Here is a 5,420-nt window from a genome sequence, read left to right as displayed (position 1 = left end):
GTGTGTGACTATGTGTGGCGTGTGTGCGCGCGCGCGCGTGCCCCCGCGCGCGAGAGGGAGGGAGTCTGCCCCCAGCGTCCCCCTCCCCGCGCTGTCTCCTTCGGATCGATGCTCCTGCCTCTGCTGCTGCTTCCTCTGGTGGCACGCGCGCGGGCGGGCGGGCGCGCGCGCGCGCGCGCACACACACACACACACACACACACGCAAGCTCCGAGTCACACTTGACTGATTCAAGCACTTGCTCGTATGGAGACACAGACACTCATAAGACCAGAGTCACACCACGCCACTCACAGTCACACACACACACACACACACACACACCCCACAGATACCACACATCCCAGAGGTCTGGCCTACAGGGTAGGCACTCAGGAGCTTACACTTATTCACACCTGTTCTTATCCCTGCTCCCACCTATGTGTGACATGTACACACATGCACATATGTAAACAAACACAGCTTGGCTGCCCAAACCCCATCCTTGTAGCCTTGGGCTTGCCTTTACAGGGTGGCATGTTTGTAGCCCCTCACTGCCAAACCTCTAAAGAAGGAGCATAAAGAAAGAAGAGATAGCCAGAGGTCAAGGGAATTTGGACAGAAGTCAAGAAGCAGGGAAAGAGAAGGGGGTGGGATGAGGTGGGAAGGTGGAGGGTTAGGAGGGTGGGGATGGACAGGATGAGGAAGGGATGGAAGGAGGAGCTGTACTCAGGAATGGAGCAGAATTCTGGGGCACTAAGCCCAGGCCTGGGGGCTGCTCCTATAGCTCTCACTTCTCTCCTTCTCTCCCTTCCTTCTCCTCCCTGAGAGGCCTTGGGGGGCCCTCCCTATCCAATTAACAGAGAAGGAGCAATCAAAGGGAAGTTGTTAATTTGCTGATGCTCATTAGGGGCTCTTAGCACGGAGACTGTTGAGGTCTGATGGTGTCAGATGATGAGGAAGGGGGTGTGGGGGACCAGAATTCTATCTCTAGCAACTCCTTCAATCCACTTGCAGGTTGGCACAGCTCTGGCAGAAGGAAGGTGAGAGATGTGTTCCCAGGGCTTTAAGTGAGAAGAAAGAACTTGTAATGAGAAGAGTGGCACAATGGAAAGAAGTTGGATGAGAAGTTGTGAGGTGTTGAGGGCAGGGGGTACATGAGAAAGCAGAGAAGGGAGCTGGAGATCCCTATAGAGGGTGTGGGCTTAGGACCCCAGGAGGGAGAGTGGGATCCATTTACTAGGGGCCTGCTTATGGTGCTACCAAAGGGAAGGGAGGATCTTGAGTTCCGGTATTGAGTTGGGGAGCTGTCCAGCAGCACCAGGCGGTGCTGGAGGGCTGCCATATCCCTGGGCAGCCACTGGGTGGCAGCACTGTTCCAGATACTTAGAATCAACCCAAGGGGGCATTTGGGAGTGGGAATTTGACCCCAAACAGGGACGGGGGAAGCATGGGGCAGGATTCTTGAATTCCAAGTGTCTCAGGGGAGGGGAGGACCATCTTGGAGCATCTGTAATTCCCATAACTCCCCACCCTCGCAGGTTGAGTGACACATGGAGCTTCCTCAAATGGCTGCAAATTGCTTCAGTCACCTGGGATGTTATTGAGGGAGCAGCGGGGGTGGAAGGAAGGTGATGAGGTGAGGTGGAGGCAGACAAGGACTAATCGAGGCCAACGAGCAGCCTCAAGAGTCTGAGGGAAGATAAAAGTTGTGAATCAGGTAATCTCAGCTTCCAGAACTGGCCCTGTCATTCATTAGCATGGGCAGGTCTCTTGACCTCTCTGAGCTCAGTTTCCTCATCTGTAAGATGGAGATAATATTTATTTCACAGGAATTTCTGAGGATTATATAAGCTCATGCATAGAAAGTGTTAGCACATTAGCTTGTACCTAGTAAATACCCAATAAGTAACTATTATTAGTAGCATTAGTGTTTAGATCCAGCCATAAAAGCACCAGAATCTGAGAGCGGTTCGCAACCCAGGCTGCACGTTTGAATCACCTAGGAAGCTTTTTAAAGTGATGCTGTGGCTCCACCTTAGTCCAATTAAATCAGAATCTCTGAGTGTGCGGCTCAGATTTCCCAGCTTTTCAAGACCTCTAATAAATAGCAGCCAGTCTTGAGAAACCTCGATCTTGAGAATCCACAGGTCTGAATCAAGGCTTCAGTATGGTTCCTTGTATGACAGGCCCAGACTCAGAAGTTCTTTCTTTTTTGTTTTTTAAAGATTTTATTTATTTCAGAGAGCGAGCAGGTGCCTGGGTGGCTCAGTCGGTTGGGCATCTGGCTGCGGCTCAGGTCATGATCTCAGGGTCCTGGGCTTGAGCCCTGGATCTCATGCATTGGGCTTCCTGCTCAACGGGGAGCCTGCTTCTCCCCCTCCCTCTGCCCCTCTCCCCTGTGTGTGCACGCTCTCTCTCTCAAATAAATAGAAAAAAATCTTAAAAAAAAAAAAAAGAGACAGAGCACACGAGTGGGGGTGGGGTTGGGGGAAGGGCAGAGAGAGAAGCAGACTCCCTGCTGAGCAGGGAGCCCAGGCGGGCCTCAATGCAGAGGCAGGGCTTGATCCCAAGACCCTGGGATAAGGACCTGAGCCCAAGGCAGATGCTTAGCCGACTGAGCCACCCAGGCGCCCTGGAAGTTCTTTCTTATGCACAACCTAAGTACATCATGTTATTGTTTCCTCTTCATTTGAGGTGAGATGGATCCCCCCCGCACAGATGCCCCCCCATCCCTGCCCTGTACATTTCGGCAAACCTATACTGTGTGAAATCCCAGGATTGGCCCTGGGGACATGGTGAGGAGTGGCATGGTCACTGTCTTCAAAATTTTCCAGTGTCAAAGGAGAGGTGGATGTGTTGACAAGTGACTCTAGTGCAAAGGCCAGGAGTGAAAATGAGGGATGGGCCAGGGCTGCCGGCATGGAGTGGCAGAGGGGCAAGTCATACTGACAGGGGTTTGGGTTGAAAGGATGAGGAAAAGGGGTAGTTGACTTCAGCAAGATGACACTTGAGGGATCCAAGGACTGTGATTAGTGTCCCACTGCTCCTTTCTGCTTCTCTGGACCCACCTACCTCTTATGCAAGATGTGACAGATCCTAGCTCCTTCACCCTCCTCGCAGTCCCTTGCCCACACGTTCCTCCTCTCTGGCTCCTATAGTCCCTAGACCTCAGTGCCCTTTCTGCCCTGGGGCTGAGAGAAAAGTAGGCCTGGAAATATTCCTCCCTCCACTGGCATGAGACATCTGGCCAGGACCCCCCCAGCCCCCCAACCCTCCCCCACCCCCCACCACCAGAGCTTTGGCCTTCTGCTGACCTGGGATTCAAATCCCACCTCTGTCACACCAGTGCTGTGTGATTATGGACAAGTTACTCAACCTGTCTGAGCCTCACTCTTTCAGAGTGGCTATCTGGCGAAAGCTCACAAGGATGAAATAATGTGTGCCTAGTAAACAGTAGGTGTTCCATCAATAGTAGCAAGTATTATTTTCACCCCGGAGAGGCTGATGGGGGCAAATTCCCCATGGACACTTCCTTTGCTGATGGCCCCATCTGCTCTAGGTACAGAAGCACCCTCCAGCCTCTCAGAGACAAGGGGGAAGGGAGGAGGGCAAAGAGGGGGGCGAAGCCCCCTGGGACTCCCAGGCAGCTCTTCTCTGCTCCCCCATGCGTGAAATCACACAAGCCCCAATCTGTCTGCATCCACTTCGTCTGCCAGCTCAGCAAATGCAGAGACAATTAAGGAGTTAATTAGCAGGCGGGTGGGAAGGGGCTGTGGACCTGAGGCTGATGGGACCCATCAACACACTCCTCCCTCACCCCTCTGGGTTCCACGTTGCCCCCTGTGATTCTCATCTTCCCCCCCTGCTTTCTCTTTTCTGGTTCAAATGCTCCTCTTACCCTCCTGGCTCATTTCTCTGCTACCCTCGCCCTTTCCCTTCAACCCCATGCTGTTTTCCTCTCTTCTTACCTGTCCTGTCTCTGATCTCTCTCCTCCCCCATTTAGCTTGCCCTCCCTTTCCCTTTCCCACCCAAGTCATTGCCTCTTCCATCTTTTGGGGCTCACCCTTCTCCCCATGTCCTCCTCTTCCTCTAGCCCCACTTCACTCTCCACCTCTTCTCCCTCTCCCCTCATCACTCCTCCTCTCCAACTTGAATGTGGGTCTCAGAGAATGTGGCTTGTTCACTCATACAGAGTGCTGCGGGGCTCCAGGAGACAGGGGGTTCAAGGTCGTCTGCCAGGCTGAGTCCTTACCTCTGTCATTTGAAGGGGTCTCCTCTGGTCCTTACCTTCTCCTAGCACCTCTCACTCCTGGCTCTTTGGAGGGGTGGTATCTGTCTCTTTCCTACGTCAGTGCCTCTCTGGGGGCTCTCTCCCCAAACTGCTCCTGCTGACGTTCTCAGAGTCTTGGCAGTTCTTGTGCACATCCAGGACCATGCTGGACCCTTCTTTTTTCTCCCTTCCTCCCCACGGAAGGGGGCCAGCAGATGGGCACTTTTCTTCCATCATACATCCCAATTTGTGTGTCATCATGACACTCAGGGAGTCATGGCTTCAAAAGAAAGGGATGATTAAAGAGAAAACAGAGATTGAGAGACAGAGAAAGGCAGAGTGCAAGAGACAGGTGGAGAAATTGGGGCCAAGGCAGAGATTAAAAGGGCAGATGTTGGTGGGGGTGGAGAAGGAGGAGGGAAGAGAGATTGAGGGGGAGAGAAAGGATGAGGAGAAGGTGGTAATAGAGACTGCAAGATAGGGAAGAGACCGCTAAGGTCCCATCCCTGCTTTAAAATGCTGGCTCTTTGAAGAGTGAACAAAGGAGAAACAAAAGACCCACAGAGTGCCTGGGCCTTTTCCTCTTCCAGGAAACTTCCCTGGTTAATCCCTCACCCTAGCACTGACCTCCCATTCCCTGCTGCACCAGCTGCCTTGGTCTCTGTTTCATGAGCTCTGGCTGCCCTGAGAGCAGGTCTGTCCTCGCACCCCCTCCTCAAGGTGAAGTGCTTCCCCAGAGTGGGTAGTAGCTATCTAGACCTCCACGGGAGGGAAGGAGGTAAGGGTTGTGGACAAGGCAAATGGAAGGGGGCGGTGACTGTGTTCTACCCACACTCAGTAGATGCCCTGGATCCTGGGTTCCTTGAGGGCAGGGACTGCATCGGCAGCTCCAGGATGCCAGGACTTGGCCCTGGCCTGGCACTTATAGCTGCTCAAAAGTGTTTAGTGAGTTGCATAAATGAGGAGCATCCCTGGGGGCCACAGCTGGGTCTGAGGGTCCCTTGGGCTTGGGGACATCCTCCATCCTCTGCATCAATTGGCCCAGTGGGGCACTTATGTCTGTGAGCTGTCCCTCAGCTGAGCGCAGTCCTCCCCTCTCCCTGCCCACCCCCCCCATCCCCACCCCAGGAGGACCGTTCCACAGCCCATGCCTTTCCCCATAGACCC

The sequence above is a fragment of the Halichoerus grypus genome, chromosome 6 (genome assembly GCF_964656455.1).
Source record: "Halichoerus grypus chromosome 6, mHalGry1.hap1.1, whole genome shotgun sequence".
In the NCBI taxonomy this organism is placed as follows: Eukaryota; Metazoa; Chordata; class Mammalia; order Carnivora; family Phocidae; genus Halichoerus; species Halichoerus grypus.
Note: the sequence above shows the minus strand (reverse complement) of the source record.